We start from the raw sequence: 13,192 nt of genomic DNA, 5'->3' as shown, positions 1-13,192 counted from the left end.
AGGCTCAGACCCTGTGAGCCTACAGGTAATACAGCATATGGTAGTGGCCTGTGTTCGCTAGGAAGCAGGGCTACATATACATATATACAGGGCAGATGGTTTGGATCCGCAGCATTTTTAAGCTTTCAGGAAAGAATTGTAGTTAAATTCAGACGATGATTAGAGAGATAGCAGAACAGCTGCTCAGAATATCCAAAATGAAGCAGTAAAAAATGCTGCTGCTCGGTCGGAAAGTGAAGTATTTGCTGAGGAGAGAGGTTCCCTAGAGACACGTCAGACTGCTACATATGGGTCACGCTGTGTACGCGAACCCGGAAGTGGTACAGTCACACTGGAATACCCAGTCCATCCCAGCGTGCGGGATCGATTAGTCTCAACACGGCATTTCTGCCAGGAGCTACACCCATCGGCGAGCCAGAGCCCTTGATGCCTACTGGACTTTTAACTTCTTATGTGTAAGTTGCTATTTATTATATTACTATATATATGAATACAAATATCTTCATCCTTGGTGCGCTTTTGTGCTTCTCTTTTTTCATATATATATATATATACAGGGCTCGACAAACTGGGGAAAAACCCACTCTCCCCCCAAATGTAATTCCCTCACCCCCCACCCACACTCACGACTCTTACCTGCGACGGGGTGCGGCGATCTCGTCTTCTCCCTGCAAATTGTACTCTTTCCCCTGCAGATCCTGAAAAATGGTTGCGCTGCGTTGCCATGGCAACGGGACACCACGGCGTCACGCAACGGGGCGCCTCGTGATGTCCCATTGCCAAGGCAATGCGGCATCATTTGACACCGTGTGGCCATTTTTTCAGGACCTACAGGGGAAAGAGTACAATTTGCAGGGAGAAGACGGAGATTGCCGCACCACGCCGCCAGACCCCGCCGCAGGTAAGCACTCGATAGCGGCCCAATTGCACTCGCCCGTGGCATGCGGGCGAGTGCATTTGTCAAGCCCTGTATATATAGATACACACACACCATAAAGGGTAATCAGCTTTAGTCATGTCAGGCTGAAGTATTAACCCAATTGCGACACATCCAATAACCCAACACAAATATGGGGTGTGTGCCGAGCACGCGCGTTGTAAGTGAAACTTCTTTGCGTTTTGTTAATGGAATAGTATTCTGATTTTTATGATTTTGATTTAATGAAACTTTTGAGGGTTACAAAACGCAAAGAAGTTTCACTTACATCGCACGTGCTCGGCACACCCCCCCCTTTTTTTTCTCTATATATGCTCTATGATTATTCCCTGCTAGCACCCCTCCAGTACGTTACTATACATATATATTAGCTGAGTAGGGTCTCCTCCCTTCCTTTATCATTTCCCCCTAATACCCGCCAACTCTCCATCGTTATGAGCAAGACTTTGCTTCTTGCCAATGCAAGTCAATGGGAGATGAGGAGAGGCTCATTATTTTCCTACCACATCTTCCTGACACTGGGAGTTGAACCAGATTCGCCTGCTTCAAAGACAGTAATGTCACATTATTACTAAGCTTCTGTTTCATACTACGCTGGCTGTGGAAGCCAATGGAAGAAAGAGGCAGCTAGCCTGCACCTTCATAGCCACCATCTAGGTTTCAAAAGCTGCCATGTGCGAGTGTTCCTCGGTGAGAAAGAGCAGCCATGTGGAGCCACTTGGCTCAGAATGACTAAAGACTCGGTTATTACTGGTTGCATACTGTATATCAATCGTATTCATACAGCTATGGAACATGTGTCTGCTATAAGAGACCATTGTTAGTGCCACAGATCCAGCCAGTCCATCTTATTGGGATGGCAGATTTATAAGATTTGGTCTAAGCAACCCTCTGCTGCAAAAACGGAATTGAAGATGATCTGCTGTTGCAAAGTGTCTTCAGGTGTTAAACATTATAAGCTCTTTGGGAAAGAAAGATCTATATCTATTGTTGATTCTCCTATAACCAGGACTGTGTACACTGCCTGTGCAAAGTAGTACATTTTATATATGTGCGGAAGGCAAAAATGGAAATGTTTGTGTTAAATCCTTTACTGCCAATTGAGCTTGCATTAGAAGTCATTACATTGCAGGCACCTTTGTCAATGAAGAGGTTAATTTATATCTTAATGTCTATTCTGGGCGAGATTAAATCTGTAGGTGTAACATCGCGCCTTCGCAAAAAAAAGAAAAAAATCTTTTTACACCTTAAAGCAGATTAATGAATAAATTAATAATTGATACACTGTTGTGTTTTTTTACTAATAGCCATCAAACCCTTTTTAACTGCCGCATAACATCTCATTACGTTTGCTTAAGAATCAATGCATACCTAAATTATTTGTGTCAAAACTCATTTATTTCCACAATAACACGGACTGTGAAACCTTGACACTTTGTTAATAACTTCCAGCTCATTTGCATATTATTCAAATATTTCCTTTTATGATCCGGGGATGTGTTCTTGCCGTGGTTCCAATCCGATATCTCTGTGCATTAGCTTAGTTCAGGCAGTCAGAGAGGGGTTACCTGTGGCAACTAATTATGCAGATCTGTATGCATATTAATGATGTTTGTGAGGGGGCTTTTAAATGCGCAGTGGTGAAGGGAGAAATGATCTCGCATTAAATTCTGCGTGCTTACAGAAGGTATGTTGCCAGCCAGAAGTGAAGGAAGGAATTTTGTGTTGGGGGTGCAGTACATCAGTAATATACATATATTTGCATAATGTATAAACCGGGGGGGGGGGGGGGGGGGCGGGGGCTGCACCCATTTTTCAAGCCCCTACGTTGCTAGCTGTTCTTTATCTGAATCGTATACTATTACCAGCCTTACTATGTGCACATTTTTTTGGTAAGTAGTCAGTACTGTCATTTGCCGTTTTTGGACCCGTTACTGAGCCAAACATAAAGTGTGCCAACTTCACGTAGATACCACTTCTCTCTACCCCTTTCATTTCTGAAGCCCCCTCCCACCTAAAACCCTTCTCACTGACTGCCCCACACCTCTGGAATGACCTTCCCCTCAATATCTGACTAGCACCCTCTCTATCCACCTTTAAGACCCACCTTAAAACACACCTCCTTAACGAAGCATATGTCTCAGTGGCTGATACTATACACTATATATATATATATAGATACTAGTATAGATACTATACACTATATACATATATATACACATACTTGTAGCTTGGCAGCTCGTAAATTGTGATCTCTATTTTTTTTGCACATATGCGGGTTCCCTATACTCCTTCCATTGGATCAATTAATTTATTGGGGATGTAGTTGTAGAACTCGATAAGAACTAATACACGTGTTTTCTTTCTTTTTACAGGTACTCTCCCACTAAACTAACGAAGACGAGAGCGGTATGTGTGACACAGGCTGTCAAGTGGTGCTATGGTCCCAGATGCATTAACTGTCCACATAAAAAGAAGTGGTGATGTTTCCGCCGCAGTCTGCGTGCTGCGCCCCGGCGGCCCGACGAGGCTGGACCGGCCCGCTAATAAATCGCAGGTTAAAGTGCAATCTTGTTGAATGTAATGTATGCTAATGAAGTGACCTTCCTAATGGAACACTTTCCCATATTCTGTCACTGTGCGCATCAATTATGCAGCTGCAATTATCCTCCTGTTAAACATGGGAGAACTGAGAAATAGGCCTTAATAGAAATCCCCGATGCAGGGGCTGGAAGCCAAGGGGAAAATGGGGTTTGAAGTCACGTTTTTGTGTTAACCCCTTCCTACGACCCTGCCGTGAAGGAATTAACCCTTTCATTGCTATGCCATGTGGCAGCAGAAGGTTTACACCAGGGGTGGCTAACTTCACTCCTCAAGGGCCGGCAACAGGTCAGGTTTTCAGAATATCCCTTCTTCAGCACAGGTGGCTCAGTCGGACAGCCCCATCTTTGCTGAAGTAGGGATATCCTGAAAACCTGACCTGTTGGTGGGCTGGAGTTGGCCACCGCTGGTGTCGAGAGACCTGACTTCTGCGTATCTTCTTTAAAGGCGCAATTCATCCCCGAAACGCGCATAAAGCCAAGTGCTGCTTCAGCAAACTGGGCATAATCACCGTACTGTTTCCTTTCCTAAATCCTACAGATGAAGGTGCGATTTGCCATGTTTTTTCCCCCGGTGTCAGTCACTGCCAGCTGTGATGTTATTCCCTCACTGGTACCCTGTATTTGGGGGATCTGAAGGGATGGAAAGCAGGGCTCAAGAAACCGGGACCGCTTTTGAGTCAAACATCGGCTTTTGGGGCATTGAAGGCAATGAAAGCGTAAGGTCGCGTCCACAGTGAAACGCGCTAGCTTCCGCGCTTCAAATACAAACTTGTTTGTATTGCGAAGCGCCGGTCTCCCTGTAGCGCATGAACAGATGAAGAAAAAAGGCAGTGCACTGCCAAAAAAAACAGGAGGAGGCTCAAGGAAGCAAAAAAAACCCACTTTATTCCATTTATGGGATCAGACAAAGCCCCCCATTGCCACAGCAGGTATCCCACCTACGCGTTTCGGGCCGTATGCCCTTTATCAAGGTTTTTTCTAAGCAGTGCACTGCCTTTTTTCTTCATCTGTTCCTGTGTTTGCCCTGGTGGACTGCACGCTACTGAATCTGCTGCTGCTGACTACTACTATGGATCCTGGAAACTAACAGTGAGTTGCATCTGTGGGTTTCCATACCCTTATTTCTCGCTGTATGGGACAATGCTTGTACTGTTTATTGGTGCTGTATGGCATTAGGTACTAGTCCCCTAACCCTATTAGGGCAATTATATTATATACACACAGTGTATTGGGAGTGGTCCTGTTGCAGACTCTTATATATTCAAGGGACTTTTTTATTCTGATGCACTGGCGTTCTACAAATCTATTCCCTGTAGCGCATGTGCACGCGCGCACTATGCGCATATGCATTGGCGTCCTACTGTTTCGGCGCGAGCTACGTAGCTTGCGCCGTATCCTGCACTATGAACAAAGCCTTAAAGAGGCAGGGTCTGCACTTAGTATGCTCAAGGTATTTAAAAGCATGCTTGCCCATAGTGTACCGCTGCTGCGCAAAACACAGGAAGCTTTCAAACCTGAAAGCATCCCAGACATGCGGACCTTGAAATAGGTTCCCACCAGGGAAATATACGTGTGCTCTGGCTTTCTGAGCAGGCTGTGGGTGCTGTGGGTGCTGTGGGTGCTGTGGGTGCTGGGCGCAGCTGGGACCAGTTCTCACTAGATGGCGATATTTTATTAGCAAATTTGATGACAGCAGATTGGGGGTTTACAGTAATATATTATTGTTAGAGAAGTATTCTGGGAGAAACAGCCCAGGAAACAAAGACTTTGAAGCCTATTAACTGAAGGGCAGTACGTGAAATAGTGTGCGTTACCAATAGTTACTGCTTCCAGGACTGAATGTGCTGCATTGCACGGATTGCTGAAGTGCTTAAAGCTGCAGTCCAAACAACAGGGAGGATTCACTGCGCTCTGATGAGGGTTATCGCACTTTGGGGTCCTCCGGTAACTGCCATTCAAGTCAACAAATTCATTTTAGGGAATAAAAAAAAAAGCATGTTTTAAAAAATATATATATATTTCACCTTTTTGTCCTCATTTTGCTTTTCTTGTGCTCTGAAGAGGGCAGGTGATGGAGAGTGAAAGCAGCAGATACAATCGGTATAATATAGTATATCCAACACGTGATATTCTATTAGGAAGGTAGCCATGGGTATGCAGAACAGGTTCTCCGTCCTTGGAAAGATACGACTGCTACTTAATGTCAGGATTCGGTTCTTTTTCTCCCTCTTGTGCAATATATTGGAAAATGTTGCTCTGACAGTTTCTCTTTGCATCTTCTTGATCAATAATTGCACAGATACAATATATATATATATATATATATATATATATATATATATATATATATATATTGTATTTCAAATACTGTTGCGGTGTTTCTGCGCGTGTCAGAGTCCTCTAATAGTGACCGTGCTATGGATAAATAAATGGTATTTTACACAGAGATCTGACTGTTCCCGCTGCTTTCTTGTGTTATTCCCAGAATATGTTTTTGGAAAGTGCTGCATCTTTAAAGGCTATTAGTTTTATCACCGACAGATGAGTTGTTTGGTCTGTATTAGTACTTACGGAATTTATTATCACACCTCATACTTGTCATTGCCGCTAACTACCTTGTTTGATAAGATCCTTAAATAGGGAACATCACTCACATTTTAGCGACCTACAGTTGTAGCATGGGTGTGTGTAGTACTCACCTGGCACTGACATGATGCAGCCCTGGTACCCCGTGTTCCAATTTAAATGACAGATTAAGAATGAAGCACATGAAAATAACAACACAACAACTAATTATCCTGCTCTCCTTTTATTTAAGGGCTATAAACCAACAATGTATCCCGGTTGGGTGGTAGCTAACAGGTAGTCCAGGGGTGGGCAACTCCAGTCCTCAAGGGCCACCATCAGGTCAGGTTTTCAGGATATCCCTGCTTCAGTATGGAAAATAGCTGAAGCGCTCAAATGCAGGTATATCTCAAAATGATAATAAGCCAGACCACTGTACCAGGGTACTAACAATTGATATAGTACCTATTGTGTCATATAATGGGTACTATCCTCCTGAAGACAGGTGGTGTGTGGTGCAACCCACTCACCATCAGTCTCATTGGCAGGTTCCCCTGAAAAATATGCAAATACTCACATCCTGGTAGGGCAGGCAGGCAGGCTGTGCAGCTACTCAATGCAATACAGGGAAAAGGGAGACCAAAAAGCGCACCAGCACAAACGGAGCAGGAAGAAACCAGAACAAAAAAATGATTAAAAGGGCACTTTAATGTGGCAAAAGACCCATCCAATGCATTTCGAACGTCGCAGCGTTCTTTTTCAAGAAAAAGAACGCTGCGACGTTCGAAATGCATTGGATGGGTCTTTTGTCACATTAAAGTGCCCTTTTAATCATTTTTTTGTTCTGGTTTCTTCCTGCTCCGTTTGTGCTGGTGCGCTTTTTGGTCTCCCTTTTCCCTGTATCCCTGCTTCAGCACAGTTGGCCCAATCAGTCTTTGACTGAGCCACTTGTGCTGAAGCAGGAATATCCGGAAAACCTGACCTGATGGTGGTCCTTGAGGACTGGAGTTGCCCATGTCTGAGGTAGTCTCACCACTACTGACATCTCTCATTCCTCAAAGCAACGTGCAGATGTGTATATTGTAACGCTCTGCCACGCGCGCAGCACTTTAACCCGTTAGGAGCGCCAGCGGGACAATAACCAGAATTTGTTGAGTTCTATGGACTTTCTTAAACTCTGGCAAACAGCAGAAACCCCAGCAGCAATAAAACACCACTCCAGCCATACACACTCACCATGACACGCACACACGCGCGCACACACACGCCATTCCAATTATTGAAAAGCGCACTGCAAAATAGGATTCAATAAGACACATTGCATTTGTCTTTTCCAGATCATTTTGGATGATGCCTTATATCTGGAGACAAAATAATAGCCCTATAAAGATACTGGCTATAAAAGAGGAAGATGTTTCTGGAAACGCAGCAGCCCCGTTGATCACATTACCGAACCGCAGATAGATGGGGATATGTTCCAAGGAACACTTAAGACTTGACAAATAAGTGCTTGCATGTCCCATTATACCGCCTGGCAGCTCTCTCTGTCTGCGGGAGTCGTTAGTGGGGCAGAGGAGAATAACGAGGACTTAAAACTCAAGGAGAACGTAAATCTTACCGATGTCTTCCAAGTTTGTCAAACTTGTCATAATTAAAACATCGCCTTGCGCAGAGAAACTTGAAACATCGCGGGGAGAAAAATAGCCCCTCACTAGATCAGTGACAGGATGAGGCCGGCTTGGTTTGGAGTTATACCCAGGAAAAATACAGGCGCTTCAGCAGTATTTAACTCCGCTGCTGCTGGAGGAGTCAGACACGAAACACGCTACTGTATATTTTTCACTTCTAGTTCGAGCGCATACAGTACATGTTACTGGTGCAGAGCCGTAGCATGTACGACAATATAGCACATGGGTGGGCAACTCATCCTCAAGAGCCACCAACAGGTCAGGTTTTCAGGATATCTCTGCTTCAGCACAGGTGGCTCAATCTGTCCCCGCTTCAGCACAGGTGGCTCAGTATCTGACTGAGATCCAGGCCCCGGTATGGGGTGCCTGTATCTCCTGCAGTATTTTAATCCCCCGGGCACGTGGGCATTGACGCAGAGTTTAAAAATGGCGGGGATACCGGTACCACATAATGGGGCTTGTAACCCGGGAAGCAGGGGGTCCCCGAGGCTGAAATCAATGCGATTCAGTTCAGGAAACCCCCCTGCTCCCGTACACTAGTATTAACATTTAAACTGCACGATCGCCTGTAAGAGCCGTGCATGGAGACACACCGTCTCTGTGCAGCTCTTCCAGGCTGCAGTTTAAACAAGAGAAAAGAGTCAGAGTGTGCGCTGTCCTAGCAATATGTGCGTTTCCCAAAACGTAGATGGCTTTCCTTCTGCTGCTCAATTCCTCCCGTGATCGGCGGGGTATACTAAGACAGGGGTGCACAAAATGGGGGGCGCAAGATATTTTTTTTGGGGGGAGCGGCAGTTGCCAAGACCCCGCACTCTTCCCCGAGGCATTTAAATTAAATGCCGGGGGACCGCACGAGGCCTCTGCAACCTCAGCTTACCAGGATTCTGCCGGTTTCTGGACCCATGGCCATGGCAACGTGGCGTCAACTGATGCTGCGGGGTCACGTGATGTGACGACACATGACCCGCGGCGTCATTTGACGCCAGTTCACCGGAAAGGGAGGCGCGAGCTCTGAGGCTGCCAGGCAGGGGGGCGCAGCGCAGAAATTGAGCACCCCTGGACTGGACTAAAAAAAAACAAATTGCGCAAAAAAAGGAGAACACAAATTTCAATTCAGTAAAATGTATATATAAAAAATAAACAAGAAAGAAAATTACATATAAAATAAGGTCATTGAGATCCGAGAAGGCACAGTCCTAGGGCGCGGGTCCTAGGAAACCCAGGTCCTGCAGTCCCAAACAAAATCTTGAGCTTCCTATGACTGTGTCTTCTCGGGTGTTTGGGATGGAAGGGTCTCAATGACCTTATTTTATATGCAAGTGTCTTTTCTTGTTATTTTTTTATTTACATTTTACTGACTTTAAATGTATTGTTTTTTTAATGCAGTTTAAACAAACAGTTTTAGTGCAATAGGACTTAAAAGAAAAAACAACAAACAAGTAGTGTGATCTTGCATTTTTTTTTACTGAACTTTTTTTTAAATTGTGTTTTTTCTTAGTGAATACCGTTTTGACACGTTTTATAGTGCGGTAAAGCAATGCAAAGTCGCTCGGCAATGCACTGGTTTTATCGAAGTTTGGTGAATAGGCCCCTGAGCCTCTGATTGAACCACCTGTGCAGGAGCAGGGACTGTTTGAGCCACCTGTGCTGAAGCATGGATATCCTGAAAAACCTGACCTGTTGGGGGGAGGGGGGGGGGGCTCAGGTCTGGAATTGAACATCCATACATACACACCAGTATAAAAGCACCGAGTTGCCATTATCCTGCCCTGACATAAAAGGGGATCCTCCAAGTCTGAAAGCGTTAACACCGCCTAGGAGAGGTGTGAAAATGTTATTCCATCTTCTAGGCAGATAAACTGTTACCAAGCTGCGACATATCCCACGTACATGCTTAGGACGAGGCATGGAGACTTCAGATCACATACTTAAACCTGCTGACCCTACACAGACATAAAGACTACACGTGGAATGAACGTACTCGTGTAACAAAGTAGACAGGGTAGGATTCCGCTGCAGCACATTCAGTGCTGACCCTGGAAATGAAGCCGGTATGCGCAGACCAGATCTGCATTTACAGGGAAGATCCAAAGCCAAGGTGTGCAGCGCACAGCAGTAAGGAGGAACAGGTCTTGCAGAAAAATAGTCCTTTATTTGTAATTCATGATGTGGGACAACAGCAAACCTTCAACGCGTTTCGTTCAAAGGAAGTTTATCAAGAAGTGCTGTTTGTGTTAAAAGCAACAATTTATATACAGCTGACTGCCTAATTTCGCGCCAAATCGTGACGTCATAGATTGTGTCTTAACCAATGAAAATCGTGGTTTTCGCGCATGCGCGCGGCGCCAGCATACTCTATGGTCATCTCTATGGTATCGCTAAACCCCGCGCAAGCGCGCGACGCCAGAGTGCCAGGGATCACACTGCTGCTGTCAGCCGTGTCCTACAAAAGGCACACGCCCCTCCGGGCGGTTCCACATGTACAGGCACGCCTCTGACTCATACAGGGTGACGCCCCCTCCTCTATGTCACGCGCGAGCGGTGAGGTTTCCCCATGTATTGGAAAAATGATAAATGAATCATATCCCTGCCATAAGCAGGCTGTTTAAGGTTGTTATATTATAAAATCAATAGAGGGGATGAAGCTGATAGGGCTAAGGGATATAGGCAGTAAGCTGTACTATAGGCAGGGGCTGTCTTTTGGCAACCCACTCCTACCTTCAAGGTACCTTATGCCCACTTAAAGGCACAGTACCAGAGTAAAATTGTTATTACCCAGCTAACACTCCCTTCCTTCAATATAGTCCCAGCACTTTTTGAGCACCATCACAAACATACAACTGCATTTACAGGGAGACATATCACCCACCTAAATCCACGAGAGACCTCTCCACAATTAAATGTTGGTCTCCAGCACTGAAACTGTTAACTGCATTTGTGTTAAAAATAATACACGTGGAGTGATTGCCACCATCTATTATCCTAACTGCGTCCGGGAGGTAACGGAAAAAGGGACGGAGGCAACGCTCAATGTATTACTCCCTGGGAAAACATTTTGTAAATTAATAAATCAATTAACTGAATTAATGTCAATGGGTAAAGGCCCAAATTACAGGGCCGCGCTGGGGCGAGTAACGCACAATTCCATTCTGGTTTGAGTCTATTTGAGCTGTTTGTTTTGCACAAATTTGAGTATTTTGCACTTTTTTCTCTTATACTTGTATTTAGATGGACTTTGAGTTGATGTCATGAGAGATAACCAACATGCAATGAACTGTTGTCAATCTGTCCCCTCATTATTCACAGAATGAATAGCTTCGCTTGTGAAAACCTCTCAGATTGTGCCTACCTGCATCTCTATTACTCAACACTGGGTCCCTATTTCCAGAAAGAAATGAATCAGCTGCCAAAAAAAAATAAAAAAAATGCTGAACTGTGCCACTTTATATCGCAAAGATAATAATAGAAGAAAGAGCAGAACGGAAAAACCTGCAGCCTCCCTTCATTCCTCCGTTTCAATTTTCCTAGCTGGGAGTTCACACTGACTGCTTCCCACTGAGAGAGCCACAGCTCATAGCTTCACATTACATTGATCTCGGGAGGATAAAGCCCGGGCTCCAGTGAAACGTCTCCGAGTAGAATTCTTAATGGGATAAACGTGCTTTTATGGGCCTTCCTCCCTTCAGTGTATCATTAAAAAGTGTTGGATTAATGTGCGCCTCTTTCAACTTCAGAAAGCTGGTTGAAGGCCCGGTTACTTTGTCTCGCTGTGCTTTGGGCACCGAAATTAAACAGTAAACTCTTTGGGATTTGGATTCATTTTGTTGCCATTGTGTAACAATGGCAAATACATCACCGCTTCCTTAACTTTTGTTAGAGACCATTAAAGCGCGCATTACATGTTGCTATGGCAAATACGGCTGCATTTTCTGCCCCTTTTTGCAGTTTGAGAGCCACTTACTACTGTAATAGTTGTAAAAATAACAAATTACCCTCAGATTATATAAAGTTGATAACCCAATAGGAAATGATTCCATGGGGACCAGAACAGTTCTATATTGGCCTTTGAGAGACTTTAGCACAGATCCTGTTCCTTAGCAGCATAATAATTCAAGTGTCCGTCAGTCTGTTTTACAACCTTTTTGCTACCCAGTCATGTTATACATAGGTGGAGCTTTTGGCACATACCTTCCAAGAAAATGGTCAGATTGGTCCAAAATTCACATCACTTGTGTTGCATCCTGTGCATTTGCGCGGCTACTTCTAATAATAAAATCATTTGGAAGGCATTTTGGACCACAAGTTGCTCATATATGTGTCCTGTTGAAAGTCTGTCTGTGGGAGAGATCTGTGTGTGAGACTAGGGTTATATCTATCTATATATATATATATATATATATAGCCAATAAAGAATATCACTTGTGAGCACATTCACATGTCTTAGACCAGCGGTGTGCAAACTGGGGGGTGCGAGACTGACTGCGGGGGGCGCAGGGTTTACAGAGGCTCTCAGGCTCTGCCGAGTCCGGTGAAACGCGTTGCTCTAATTGTGTGGACTATTTTGAGCCTTGGCGGCCACCGTAGCAGTCGTCTCCGTTTGTGTGCTGACGTTGTACTCAAGCAGCTAACCGGACGCGGTAGCAAGGACACGCCTGCACTACGGAGGGAGTGGCCCCTGCGGGGACTAGCAGGGCGTTCCTTGATGTGAGTGTGTATGTGCTTTTTACAATAAATATCTGTTATACATCTTATCCCAACACACTCTTCACCGCTATTTATGGATGGGGATCACCTACCTGTGACGAGGGGGCTGGTGATTGAATGCAAAGTGCTACAACCCATTGGGGACAGCAGAGAAGCGCCAACCTCTGAGGGATCATAAAGATACCATCTGAGGACCTTATACTTACACAAGGCCATGGAAGTAGTATTCCATCTATTTTATAATATCTGTCACAACCCCTTGCTTTATCACTTAGGCTGCGGCCCCAGTAATTACTACAGCGCACGTCTCGGCTGCGGTCCCAGTCATGACTGGGACCGCAGCCTTAGGGTTGCCAACTTAACACTTGTGCACCTCTCAGTGAGGAGGTGTTTCTTTGCCAAAACCACTATCGGCTTTTACATGCTGTAGCTGTTTTTCGGATTGATTTCTGCGCTCACCTTTTATCCTGTATCTCTTTTGTATTGGAGATCCTGGACAGATTCCCTGGGGTTGGAGCAGCAGACTTCGGACACAGCAGTAGTGCACTGTTATTTTGGTGCATATAGGAGTCCGTTGGGTTACGGTAGTATCACAACCGTTTATTTCCGTGATTCAGCTTTACGTAAAGAGAGAGCGCCTTAGTTTTTCTGTCACAATACATACATGACTCGACAAATGCGGTCGCCCATGGCGA

At 44.9% G+C, this 13,192-nt stretch overlaps 1 long non-coding RNA gene across 1 annotated transcript; it reads left to right on the top strand.

The window, feature by feature from the left end:
* The first annotated feature begins 246 nt into the window (after positions 1-246).
* LOC142469252 (uncharacterized) lies at positions 247-12,044 on the top strand. The gene is made up of 3 exons (XR_012788998.1): positions 247-455; positions 3,313-3,494; positions 11,100-12,044. It is a non-coding gene; the product is annotated as an uncharacterized LOC142469252 (long non-coding RNA).
* The last annotated feature ends 1,148 nt before the right edge of the window (positions 12,045-13,192 follow it).

Source organism: Ascaphus truei, chromosome 18 (genome assembly GCF_040206685.1).
Source record: "Ascaphus truei isolate aAscTru1 chromosome 18, aAscTru1.hap1, whole genome shotgun sequence".
Taxonomy (NCBI): domain Eukaryota; kingdom Metazoa; phylum Chordata; class Amphibia; order Anura; family Ascaphidae; genus Ascaphus; species Ascaphus truei.
Note: the sequence above shows the minus strand (reverse complement) of the source record. Positions and strands in the feature narration are given on the sequence as shown.